Source organism: Trachymyrmex septentrionalis, unplaced genomic scaffold (assembly GCF_001594115.1).
Source record: "Trachymyrmex septentrionalis isolate Tsep2-gDNA-1 unplaced genomic scaffold, Tsep1.0 scaffold33, whole genome shotgun sequence".
NCBI classification, from domain to species: Eukaryota; Metazoa; Arthropoda; class Insecta; order Hymenoptera; family Formicidae; genus Trachymyrmex; species Trachymyrmex septentrionalis.
The window spans coordinates 691,986-706,640 of NW_017305494.1; the positions used below are offsets into that span (position 1 = coordinate 691,986).

At 36.5% G+C, this 14,655-nt stretch overlaps 1 protein-coding gene across 4 annotated transcripts in view; it reads left to right on the plus strand.

Annotated features, from left to right (window-relative positions):
- Positions 1-14,655, plus strand: part of LOC108750153 (probable G-protein coupled receptor CG31760) — a 240,262-nt gene that overhangs the window by 52,597 nt on the left and 173,010 nt on the right. The window lies entirely within an intron of this gene.

Consider the following 14,655-nt stretch of genomic DNA (forward strand, 5'->3'; position numbering starts at 1 on the left):
TGCACTTTAAAACCGTTGTATGCAAATTGACATAAAGATGTTTAATAAAAATATAGAAACGAATTAAACTGCGAAATCCTCAATCTTCAACATTTTATGGTTGTATTTGATAAAATATACATTGAGTATTTTATTAATTGAGATATATGTTTTACTTTTAGATTAGGTTAGTATACAACAGCTTTAATGTGCACTGAGTGCGTACCAGTTCTGCCAGTGAAAAATGCTTTAAGATTCTCACCCTACCTGTCCTTTACTACAGGGCGCATAACTTTCTACGCGAAGCGACTTCTATCCTATCTTCCTTCTGGTACGCGGTGCACGGCTTTTCACTTGAAGCGACTCCCACTCCATCTCCTCCTTTGCTACGAGGCGACGATTGTTTGGTTTGTAATTTTAGTTATTTTGATATCTGTTGGTTAGAAAATTTTTTACTATATTTTTCGTATTTTTCGCTAAAAATGCTTCCAAAACGTGCCTCGCTAACTATTGCGAAAATTGCAAAATGGTAGAAGACTTTTCGACTCATTTTAATTTGTTCTATCTGCTTATGATGGGCGATCCTGAAAATGAAAAGGACACTATATAATACAAAACACATTATATTTTACTATACAAATAAAAAAGAAGTATATAAGAAATATAAGAAGTACGGTTTTGTCAACAAATATAGGTACCCGGGTAATACGATCTCGGTACCCGGGTATCATTAGCCCTACTCTCAACCTCCTAATCACAGTTACAATGATCACTGTTAATATAATTCTTTCTCGCGAATGAGATATCTAATTTGAAGTGATTTGCACTAATCTTATTAATAAAAATAATAAAATTCTCGTTTATTTTGTGAAATCATGGCTTGGTTTCTTCTTTAATATGAAAATTCTTAAAGAAAAATTTTTCTTTGTATAGTGAATATTTAATAATAGGCTCTTATGTGTTCATTGATATTTTCTGTTTAAAATCTTTTCTAAGGGATCAATAATCAGGACAGAAATACTATCGTTACCAATTATCCCAATATGGATAGACATCCAGACAAAAACAATATTCTTACTAACAATCCTTTTCAACTTATAAAGAAGTGCTCTAATTTCAATTACGTAACAATTCTTATAGACATTCAAATGATTGCTTTCTATTGACTCAAGAACTAATTTGCAATCAGATAAAATCATAACATTGTCACTTAGACTCCTGGTCATCATAATCTCCGATGCTTTAATAGTAAAGACCTCTGCGCGCAGTACACAAAGAATATATATTATGTACGAGTAGTATAATTAGGCGAGTTCTAACTATGTGTTAGAGCGTATATGTATATGCGGTGTGAGTATGAGGGATCAGCGAAGGAGAAAGTGTACACAGACGCTGGGTCCGAGGGAGGGGGAGCGCATTATCGGTATCCGTGTTAGAAGTGGAAGGAAGGATTTGTTTCTTCTCTCTCTTGTCCGTTGCGTTCTCTTTCTAATTCGTCGTCTTCTCTCTCCCACCCATTCCTCTCTGTCCCACCCATGACCGTCCTACACTTACCATAGTATTTGCGCTCTCTCTTCTTTCCATTGTGTTTTTTGCCACATTCACTTATCTTCTTTCACACACGATTTTATTAAATAGATATGGTATTTATTCAAAGAATTTTATAAATGATATGTGTTGGGTAGCTTGGCCTCTCGGCACGCAGATGTCGCTGCCGCGACGCGCTGGCGATAGAGCAGTTCGCGTTCGATCACTATACTGATGACATGTGGTATTCTCAATTTTTAAACGTTTTATTTAGCATTAAACCTGTGTCATATTGTTTCGTACTTGTCGTCTTCTTGCCCGCATAACGTCCCCAACAACTGGAACTGCGGACTTTTCTAAAAGAGCGTAATCTCAACGGACGTTGACGGACACGACGAAATAGATCGAGGCTTTGACGACTACCATTAACAGCCTTCTTCAACTTCAGTTCTCGCAAAAACAAAGCGAGTAGAAAGCCAGCTAACACACCATCTCTCTCTCTCTCTCTCTCTCTCTCTGCCCCCTCCCTCTATTTCCTCCCGCCCCACTGTCTCTTCCCCCTCCCTCTTTCTTTTCTCCCACTCTCTCCTTCTCCCCTCTTTCCCCTTTCTTTCTCCCTATCTCCCTCCCTCTTACCCCTTCTCTCTCCCCTCTCCCTCCCTCCCTCTCCTTCTCCTTCCTTTCCCTCCCCTCTCCCCCCTCTCCCTCTCTCTCCCCCCTCTCTCTGAGACTTATTAATCATCTAAGTGTTCATGTAGAAAAATATCATTACGGTTCTGGCGACGACATAAAATCATTCGCAAAATGACTACTACGCTTCGAGTACAGAATCGTCACGGAAGCAGCATGCCTGCCACCTCGGATGCAAACACGTCTGGTATAATACTAGACAAGCTCGGTCAATTTGACAGGTTAGTGGATCATGTCGCACTTACGGATCTGACTCGCATGTCTCAGGACGATCTCATTAAAACGCTAAAAGAACTTTTCCGAGACAAAGTTCCCATTACTCGCCGTCGTATAGAAATTCTATTGCTACAATAAATCGATTCTGATCTTGGAATATCTCGATCGCATTAATCAAATTGCGAAAGTGTCGCTCAAGTGCAAAACAATCGAAGCAATTGAAAGATCATGCAAGCGTGGAACAGTCAAAAGCCGTCGCCAAATCGAATAGCATCAAAATTCATTCGCTCTCTGTGAACGGTAAGCGCCGCCGGCAATATATATATAACAATTTTCGTTTCTGTAACTCTTCAATACGATATGGACATTATGATTATCGGTAAGAAAGACTGGATTCGCATTAGATCGCCAAAACTTGTCTCGAGTGATACCATCGAACACACCGGCTATAGTGCACTTGATATTATTGGGAGGTTTTATTGCAAGAATCGAGTCCACACAGGTGACACGTTGACGTCGCCTTATGAGACAATGCAAATCTATTTGGGCTAAATGCCATAGATAGTCTATGATCCGTTGGCAACATTGCACCAAACCGTCTCCATATCTCGCGTAAAATGCTTGTGCATCGTTAGTATCTGAGAGCGTACTCTCTACGAATCTGCTGTGTAAACAGTCCGCGCATTGTTTAAGTGCGGTTAATCGCAAAGTCGCGCCAGAGCACGACGCGTATCTCGAAAAAGTCTTCCATTGTTTTCCAAATTTTTCGCCGAAGAATTAGGCACGTGCCGCGATTTCAAAGCAAAATTCGACCTTGCAAGTGACGCTCGCCCTGTGCAACCGCCATGTCACTAGATTCCGTTTGTCATAGAAAGTCTTGATGAGAAACTATCGCGTCTCATCTCAAACGCGTAGGACCTCAAATTGGTTATTACCTATCGTCATCGCTAAGAAAAAGAATGACAAACTTCGCCTGTGAGTCGATTTTTCAACAGGAATCAACAATGCAATTTTGGACAAACACCGCAGGCTACAGTGAAAAACGTCATGTCAAAACTGAATGGTAGTTGTTTCTTTAGCTTATTGGATATCAGTAACGCATTCTTCCAACTGCAGATTGACGAGGGTCATCGTGACATTACAACGCCAAAACGACTCTTCAGATTTAAGCGTCTGCCCTTCGGAATTAAAACGGCTCCAGCTATTTTTCAGGCTGGATTTCATACTCTCCGATCTTCCTGGAGTGTATGCATACCTAGACAACATCGTAGTCTTAGGCTCCTCTCAGTAGAAACATGATATTCGCTTACACCACACTCTACGCCTGCAAGATCAAGGTTGAAGACTCAAAGCTAAGAAATATCATTTCATTTTGAAGGAAATCAAATATTTAGAATGGATCATAAACTCTCAAGGCATTTCAGCTGATTCAGAGGCTACCAGTGCCAACATGCCAAAACTCAGACTTCCGTCTCAGAAGTATTTCTTAGGTATGGTGAATCATTACGGAAAATTCATTCCTCACCTACACCAATTAAAGCATTTGTTGGAAGATCTCACTTGCAAAAATCGTCTTTGGGTTTGAAACCAACTTCACGACTCAGCATTCGAACAAAAAAGAAAGTTATGCTGAGCCTACTGGAACATTGCGATCCTGTGAAAACCTTAGTGATAGCAGCTGACGCTACTGGAATTGGCGCCGTTCTTCTGCAATGGTCAAGAACGTGCAGTCTTCCACGTCTTAGAGTCTCACTGATGCTCAACGGAACTATTCTCAGCTAAAGAAAGAGGCTCTCGCATTCGTCATAGCTGTTGAGCGATTTTATAAGTTCGTCTGGGGAAGAAGATATATTATACTACTAAGAAGATATATTATCCAAACAGACCACAAACTAGTTCAAAAATCCCTCGTAGCGTTATTGCAGACAATATTAAGAGACTCAAACCAATGACTGCAGCCCGGCTCAAATGGTGGGCAATATGATTACTGAACTACGACTTCGGAATTGAATACATACGTACCCAAGGTTTTGAACGCATTCTCTCGCTTAATTAATAATTTCCATCGCGACAATGCCAAAGAACTTCATGTAACTCACATCCGCGATGTCGAATCAGAGCTCCTTCAAATTAAAAATCTGTCAATAGCTTTTTTTAGCATAGAACTTTGAGACGAACTGAAGTTAGTAACCAAGAAGTGGCTCCTCCCTACGCTCTGTCTTTCAAGGCTAGAAAGCAAAAGTAAGTCCAGATTTGGAATCCTTCAAGAGACGTGCAGAAAACTTGACCATCAACAATACACTATTCCTTGGCGACAAAGTTGTCATTCCTGAGAAACTCAGACTGACGATCTTAACCACTCTTCACAAAGGTCACCCTGGAATATGTAGAACTAAACAATTCGCCCGTGAATACGTATACTGGTCAAAAATGGCGGAAGACATCGAATGTCTCATACACCAGTGCGATCTGCGCTTAGAAACTTTCAGTGGAGGTATATAGAATCCGTGGTCTACTCCAACACACCCTATGTGCGTGCGTGCGTGCGTGCATGCGTGCGTGCGTGCGTGCGTGCGTGTGTGTTGGAACGTGTATCTAGACTATGCTGATCCAATCTATGCTGGTCAATATCTACTCATTTTTATGGATGTCCAAATTTATTGATGTTGTTATCACTATATCGGCTAACCGTTTTATCGATCTTTGTCGAGACTTTTTTTGCAGGTATAAACCTCTAGACGTGCTTGTCACGGAAAATAGTTCACCTCAGAAACCTTTGCCGCTCTCTGCAAGGATATGCAGATCTCCCATTTACTATCCCCAGTCAACTATCCACAATCTAATGGTCACGCCGAAAGCATGGTGGATATTATAAAAAGAGCAATCGTTAAGGATCTATTCAACTGAAAGTAGCAGCTGTATTTTTTTTACAACTATCGTTACAATCTCCTTGCCTTTGGAGATAAAACTCTGATCTCATTTTTGGACGCCGTATGAATTTCCCGTTCACCAAATGGCTTCCGAAACTTAACACACCGAATCCAGCTTCAGCGGAACTCTCAATTAAGTAACAAGACATTTTTTTTTTTTTTTTTATTACTCCTAGTATATTTACAATCTGTCGATTAGACAATAAGTAAATTTTATATGTTTACAATAACTTGCAAGCAATAGGCCCATGGGTCATTACGTACGTAGATAGATATATAGAGTCAGAAATAAAATAGGTTAACCTTAGTACAGTTAACTTTGGTTATGTCTCAAATAGTAATATTTTTGTATTTTTTGAGTCTTGAGTAGCTTCGGGTTTCTAGATGTAAATTCGCCGCTAGTTGATTGGGATGTTCTGCTAATCTATTTTTATATCTTCTGAAGTGAGTGGTGATCTCTTCTTTCACAGTAGGTATGTTCAAATCCTTTATAATAGTGGCATTTGGGACGTACCAGGGGGCGCCGAGAAGATTGCGTAAAGCTTTGGATTGAAACCTTTCAATTATTTCGATGTTTGATTTGGAAGCTGATCCCCAGAGTTGAATCCCGTACGTCCATACTGGTTTGATAATGCATTTGTAAATGAGGATTTTGTTTTCGAGTTTTAATTTTGATTTGGTGCCTATCAGCCAGTATAATTTTCTAAGTTTTAAGTTTAGTTGTTTCCGTTTAGTCCAGATGTGAGTTCGCCAAGTTAGGCGACGGTCAAGGTGTATTCCCAAGTATTTAACTTCGTTGGTTTGTGGAATATTTTTGTTGTTAAGTGATATTACAGGGCAAGTCCCCTTGCGTAAAGTGAACGTGACATGGCTTGACTTTGTTTCGTTTATTTTGATCCTCCAGCGTTTGAACCATGTGTTAGTTTTATCAATATATACCTGTAAAATCTCGGAAGCTGTCCGTGGGCATGAATGACTTGTCAGTATGGCTGTGTCGTCAGCATATGTTGCAGTGACGACTCCCTGCATTGTGGGCAAGTCCGCAGTATATAGAAGGAATAATGTGGGGCCCAATACACTACCTTGAGGTACCCCAGCGTTAATAGGTGTCAGTTTTGTAGTTGTTGCATTAATTTTGACTTGAAAAGTTCGATCTGTTAAGTAAGATTTTAATAATTTATATAAATTGTTTGAAAACATGTTACGTAGTTTTATAAGTAGGCCTTGATGCCACACCTTGTCGAAGGCTTGTGCGATATCTAAAAACACACCGGCACAATATTGTTTATTTTCAAAAGCTTCTTTGATTTTGTTAGTAAGCCTGTTTACTTGTTCAATTGTAGCGTGTTGATCGCGGAAGCCAAATTGATGATTAGGTATAAGCTTCTTGGAAGTAATGATTAAATTCATTCTTTTTAGTATTAGCTTTTCGCAGATTTTAGATATAATTGGTAGTAAGCTAATAGGTCTGTACGATGTTACAACGTCAGGACTTTTTCCTGGTTTTGGTATTAAAATTACTAGAGCGGTTTTCCATTGCTTGGGGAAATAGCCGATACGGAATACCGCATTTATTATAATGGTGAGATATCGAGTGGCTTTTAGAGGTAACTCCTTGATTATCTTACCATTAATCTTGTCATATCCAGAGGATTTGCTGTCCTTCAGAGCTTTGATAATTTGTAACACTTCGTTAATTTTCACTTTTTTTATAGGTTGGTTTTCTTGGGTGGCACCATCAGCATAGTTACTCAACTCACTTTCTTCTTGCTCAGATATTTCTCTGTTGATTGGCTGGACTACTTCTCCTAAATGTTCTGCAAATGTATTGGCTTTCTCTAAGTCGTTTCTTGCCCAATCCCCATTTAGCTGTCGGATTGATGGAATGTGCTGTTGAGGGCGTTTAAACTTCCAGGTTGCTTTCCAAAGAGAATAATCGCTAGCTTCAGTTGGAGATAAAGATTCAAGGTATTTTTGGATACCTATGTTTTTTTCTTCAATGAGCAATAGTTTGAGTTCCTTGGTAAATTTATTAAGTTTTGTTTTGTCGAATTTAGATCTGGTTATTTGCCAAATTTTCCTTAATTGTCTTTTTTCTAGTATTTTTTCTAGAATGTGCTTAGAGATTGTTGCAGTTTTTTTCGGGCCATCAGATAGTGGGGTAGCCACAGAAACTGCATTGTAGATTTGTATATTAAGCTCTTCAACTGCCTTTTCCAGATCTTTGGGAGTTTTGAGTGAGATATTACATGTGAGGCTGTCGGTTAAACATTCTTTAAATCTCTTCCAATTAGTTTTTTTATTGTAGAGATATAATATTACTTTTTGTTGGATTTTAATGTCCTTGTTCAAAGTAATCATAACTGGTGAGTGATCTGATGAGAGATCAAGACAAGTTTCCGCAGTGATATTTTGACTGTTTATACCTTTCACGACCGCAAAGTCAAGTAGGTCAGGTATTTTGTTCTTGTCAGAAGGCCAGTAAGTAGGTTCACCTGTTGAGATTGGATACAGGTTTGCGGATTGCATAACTGCAAACAGCTGGCGACCGCGAGGTGTTGGGGTCAATGATCTAGACCCCCACCAAGGGTGCTTAGCATTGTAGTCACCCGCAGCAATAAAGCGGTGTCCTAGATTAGTGAAAAATTTAATAAACATTTCGAATGTGATAATATGTCTTGGTGGGCAGTATATTGCTGAAAGGGTTAACGGTCCCTTGGAGTCTTCTAAAGTTATACTGGTTGCTTGCAGGAATTTTTCTGATATTTTTACGTTTTCGTAGTGCTTGATATTGGACTTAATTATTACTGCTGTGCCGCCATAAGCTTTCCCATCCGGATGATTTGTGTTATATATAGTATAGTTTGGGATGTGTAAATAACTTTTATTTGTGAAATGCGTTTCTGATATTAACATAATGTCAATTTTGTGTTGGATTAGAAATGTTTTTATTTCCAAACTTCTTTGAGCTAGCCCGTTGGCGTTCCAGACTATTATTTTGGTTTTACAATTGAATTTTATTAACTAAGCTTGTCAATAGATTTAATATTGTATCCATTCTCGTCATTAATTGAAGCATCATTTCTTCAAGTTTGTAGTTATTGACATTTTCACATGTATTTGTTTTGTTTTGATTTACTGGATAGGCACCTTCACTATTTATTCCCGTTTGTTTTGATTGCCTACTCGTAACGTCAGCATATGTCATATTCGGTTTAGTCATTTTGTCTATAGTTGGTATATAATTCTGCGTTGTTCGACTTATTGTTTTTTCTCTTAACGTTGGAAAGAGCTTTTGTTGCAGTTGCTTCCGGTAGTTACACCCTTTGTAGCTAGCTGGATGATTTCCGCTACAATTTATGCATTTGACCTCGTCAGTTTTTTGTTTAATCGAACAGTCCTTGGTTAAATGTTTTTCTGCGCATTTAACGCATGCTGGGCTTCTAAAACAGTAATTTTTCGTATGTCCAAACCCTTGACATTTTGTACACTGTAGTATTTCCCTTTTTTTATATGGCGGTTCAAATTGAACCACTGTATTTAATAATTTATCGATATTGTATATTGTTTTATTATTGTCGTTCGTTTGGATTTCGACGAAAAAAATGGGTAACGGTTTTTGCGTATACCTGTCCCGTATGTTAGTAATTCTTAAGACTTTATGGTTATATTCTTCGATTGCCGTTTTAATTTCTTCTGGACTAACTGATGGATGGATATGTCTTAAAACTGTTTTGTAACTTTTATCTTTTTTACTTTGATATGTGTAAAACTCGGTGTTTCTTTTCTTAAGTTCCTCTATTATCTTTACGTAGTTTTCACTGAGATTAGGTTGGATTTTTACCTCATTGTTGGGTAAGATCTTTAAGATATATGCCTTGTCAGATATTTCATCAAGTAAGTTTTTTAATGGTGATAGATCCTCCACACCACTTACAAAAATTGGAGGAGGTTTTTGAATTTTTATGCGACCTATGATTTCACTGTTGTTAACTGCCTCCTGCCTTGAGTCATCATCAGGTTGCAGTTTTTCAAACGAATTATGAATATCGATTGGTTTACTTAACCAGTAGTCTTTGATAAACGTTTGCCGTTTTTTAATGTTACTTCCTATTACTTCTGGACTGCTTATCGGTCGTTTCTTTTTATTGGCTGATTTCCAAGATTCGCTGTTAGCACTTTTGATTAACTGCTGCGGGGACGATTTAGCTTCTTCCTCTGCTTCCATATTGTCCCGATGTGGAAGCAAATGATGTAACGTTCACTTTATACGCACACCGACAGTATTTACACATTCAGCCGGAGCGCGAGGTAAACACGTCTGCTTAGATCGAGAGACGTACATCGACTGAAAGTAACAAGACATGACAAGACAATTATCAATGCATCACGGTGCCCGATTACGCCACTTAGCGATAAGAAACCGAGTGGTGATACTGACCCGTAAGGACAAAAGAAAACAAGGTATTATTATCAAGGTCACTTCAAACATCAACTACTCAGTACGGTTCGATGACGGCAAAATCATCGATTGTCATATTAATCATATCTGAAAAGGAGGTTTTCTTCCTTAAGTGACTTCTACGAGTCAAGATGACAACTGGACATTCTATCAGCACAGACTTCTCAGAGAGACCCCTCCTCTCGCTCCGGAGACGGACACCGGTCAGAAGCCCCTCTCATAGTTCCAACTACAGCCGATCAAGGTTCGGAGTTTACGACAAACCAACCGACTCCAAGCAGATCCGTCCGAAACCGAATGGCCAGCAGAAGACTTGCGCTGGACTCATCTGTCAAAAGTTATTCTTAATGATGGTTTTATTAAGGAGGAAGATATTAGGTACCTCGACCTCTCGGCATACAGACGCGACGCGCTGGCGACGGTGCAGTTAATTTGTGCCCGATCATTATACTGACAACACGTGATGTTCTTGATTATTAAACGTTTCATTCAGCACCAAAATTTGTATCACATTGTTTCCTGCTTGCCATTTTCTTTCTCATATCACGTCCCCAAAAATATGATTCAGCAATGATTTAAACTTAGGAACTAATAATATTTTAAAAATAATATACAAATAGTATATTTCTAATTATCGAATCACTAAATTAAAACTAATATTGAGTAGCTATCGAACATTTATTGAACTAGGGTAGACCGGGGCACTAGGAGTCACAAAAATTCAAACTCTTAAAAGTGCATCTAAATATAACAATATTTGTATCATTTTTTTAAATAATTAAAGTACGATACATATTTTAAAACATAATAAGTATATTTAGTAAATATTTATTAATTTTTAAGAAATAATCCATGATGCCCCATATCCGGGGTACGTACTTAAAATAATAGGATTATGCAAAAAATAATGGTGATAAAAGTTGAAAAAAATAAAATAAAATTTTCAATTAACTTACACATTTTTAACATAGTCACTAATACAATAAAAGATAATTATAACTAATAATTATTAAATATTATAATAGAAAGTTATAAGAAAACAAATAAGAAATAACTGTTAATTTAAGATAAAAAATATATTACGATAAAATAAAATTAATTGCTTAGAAGTATAAACTGCCCTTTTAGTACATATATTTTCTGTATTGTTCCATTTCATCATAAATATTTGACTTATGACCCATAATACCCTAACTATACATTTAATAGAAAACTATAAAAAATAAATGTTATTACTTGTAACATAGTAAGTTGAGAAAAAATACGCAGAAACTTGCATCTTATCTTTATACATGTACTTTCTACTACAAAAATAATATTTGTTCGGTGTCCACGCGCGGAGCACCGGCGTTACACGTGATCAGTCGCCACGCGCGGTGCACTTGCGGAGAAATTGTCCGGCGGAGATTAGCTCCGATGTCGTTGTCTTATTTCTTCGTGCACTTCGCGAACGCGTGTCGTGCGAGGATCCAATGTCTTGTCGAACCGAAGCGTTGCTTGCGTTAATTCGACTTGCCTTGTTAACAATGGCCGCGTGCCGTGTGAGAGCTTCCGTGTTCGTGGAGCGCGAAACGTGGCCCGCTTTACGGAAGGTACCGAGCTTGTCTTTACGGTAGGCACCGAGCTTCTGCCGACAAGACGGAAACGGCCGATCGTCCCGAATCGAGTGATTCGGTCGATCGCCGAAAGTTGTCGCGGGCTATTCTTCCGCCGCGACATCGAGTGTCGCCAAATAATAATGACGACGTCGTCACGAATTACGAAGCGTGTATCGACTGGTAAAGACGTCAGTTTGTACGCAATTTGTACTTTGTCTAAACAATATTAAAACATTTAAAAAGTTACTTTTGCACCACAAAAACCATTAACAATCGATTCTTTTCGATACAATAAAATTTAACTTTTTCACTGCCATCTAGATAAAAAGTATGGGCAACGAAGTAACAATCGTATTGTACTTTATTATTAAACATTCTAGATTATGTTAAACAATCGATGACTCATAGTATCCCATAGACCCGGTTTCTCCTATATGCATATAACTACTGAACAGCTATTACTATTGATAGATTCTTAATTGCAAGGAAAGGGGAAAACTTGTTTTCACTCGCGATAAGGAAAAACAGGAACATGCAGATTTCGTGACAAGCAGATAATATCACAGAAGGGCGAAAAAATATTTCAGGATTGTGGAGGAAAGAAATAGAGATTAGAATCATAATTTTTCATTATTCAATTATTATTTCAATTGATTAACTTATTTCAGGAAAAACTGTGAGTTTTATCGTATATAATTCTAAACCGCCGAATAGAGGTAAGGGAAAAAAGGAGACTGAAAGGAATAAAATAAATTGAGTAATATACAATATTTAAGTATCGTAATATATAATTTTTCTTACAAAACATTAATTTATTTTTTATTTTACAAATTATAATATTTATTACAACTTGCAGCGTATACAATTTTATCAGTAGTGTACATTAATAATTCGCACTCTACGACTGAAGTTTCATAAACCTCACGCAATTTTTTTAATGCATCACATTTATTCTTAATAGATTTTGGCGTATAATAATTATAAATTGTTGAAATTTTTCACTAACTTTATGTACATTCTGCACTATCCAGTGACTTAATGCAATGTTCGAAATCCAGCATAAATAAGGTTGAAGGCTTTATATATAGAGAAGTATCGCGCGCAATGTGAATTTTACTATATTTTTGTTTCGTATTTTTACAATTTCTATAATAAGATGAATCTCCCACGGTGTAACTTATGGTGTTGACTGCACGAATTCTTCCATGTCCGCACGCTGTTGTATTATTGTCGACCATGTTGTATCGGCCAAGGAAATATAATTGTCTCGATTGTCTCCAATACGTACTACTATGGTGGTATATAATGGTGCGTTGATGTCAATTTCTAGATACTTATGCGATGTAGGTGTCAGTGCGAACCTCTTCCCTAAAATGAGTTGCGCATTGTGTGGTAGTTTCGAGTAAGATGTTTTGTAAAAAAAATAATAAATAAGCTGCAAAAAAATGTATAAAAACTTTATAAAAACTTTATAATTAACTTTTTATAGATGCTTACTGTTTTTTGCACCCTTTATTGTCTTGAACATAGTAGTTCACCTTTTTACTATACATTTTCAAGAACTATACGATTTCCTCTGAGCGACTGATGCGATAACGTTATCCGAACTCTTGTTTTAAACAATGTTCTCTTCCACATCCTAAAAAATGGAGGGAATGTCTTTTCATATACAGTATACTTTAAAGAACAATCGCAACATGGTCGAAGGATACCAAATATTATTATATAAGAATGTACTCTGACGATATCGAACCCTTTTTTTATTTAAGGGATCGGCGCCAACGACAATAAAGTCTGTCTGTTCCTATTATCTTTTTCAAAAAAATGAGTTCTTTAGGCAGTGTATTTATGCGTTTCTTTTTCTTCTGAGAAATTCCAAGTTACATGATGAAAATGAGTTATCCTCTACTAATATTATTGAATACATATGGATCACTTTATTTAATTAAGTATACTACTGAACAGCTTTTATTATTAAAAGATACTTAATTATAGGGAAAGCGGAAAGAAATTAAAATGTATTTAAAAAAAAATTCACCTTATTTTCTAAACTTGATTTATTTCTCTTTCTGGAGTTGCGACCACCAGTTATATATTTTAAACATTTTGTAACGCATAATTCTTAATACCTTTTCCACACCGCATAGTACTAGTAATATCCAGATTACGTAAAGAATTTATAATCATCCAGGATCTCAATGGTTAAGTCATCGCTACCGAGTATATCAGCCAGCCATTCGCGTTTTTTAAATCCTTTAACGTATACAAAAGCCTTATTGTCGTCATTCTCTTCCGCACGTAATTACAGCCATTGCAATCAGGCATTTCATCATGTATGAATATTATTAGGTATCAAAATATTCGTTTTGACCGAAGATAGGATCATTTCTCTTATTTGATTATGTTTCTTAATTATAAATGCCTGCCAAAGAGATTGAAGATTAAATATAGAAAGAATTATATCATAAATAGATTTAAAATATGAAAAGTAATGATAAAAGTAACAGTAAAATTCATTATCGTTATAAAAAATTAAAAAATGTATCTTATACATTACCGTTATAGTTATCAAAAAGTAACACCATTACAAAAAAAGTGTAACAGTCACGGTATTACAAGTAATGAATTATTTCCATTCCCTGTATATATATATATATATTTCGCAATAAATTCTTTTTTAATTCTTTTTTAAGGTGCTTACTAGAATAATTTCAATTAATTGACGCTCAATCTATTTAAAAAATCTATTTGTTTGACAGTTTAAAATTAATATAGGTACCAATCTAAAGCCAGAAGAGTTTTTATCGAAGGGCCACTTTTCAAAAATAGCTGCCGTGTTTGCAAGGCTATTTATTTCTTTTAATCGATGTTGGCTTGCAACAGTTATCGAATTCCTCAGATGTCAGCTTGTCAAATTTGAGTGCATTAATGCAATTTTCCACATCGTCTTATGGAACTAAAAAATTTAACATCATTGCCATGTAACTTTTAAACCACATAAACACTTACCAAATATTTTCTGAGTCAGTTTTGATTTTTTTTCTTTTTTGGCAAAATATGTTTTCTTACTGCTATATTAACAGAAGATTTTAAATTAGAAAATTTAATAATTCATATAATTTTTCGCGTTGAGATGTTTGATAATATTCCTATACAAAAATATTTTATAAAGAAATTTTATAAAATAAATATTTAAGATATTGTATTTACTGTTTTTGTCAATGACAAGGAAAAAATAATTAACTTGACCTTA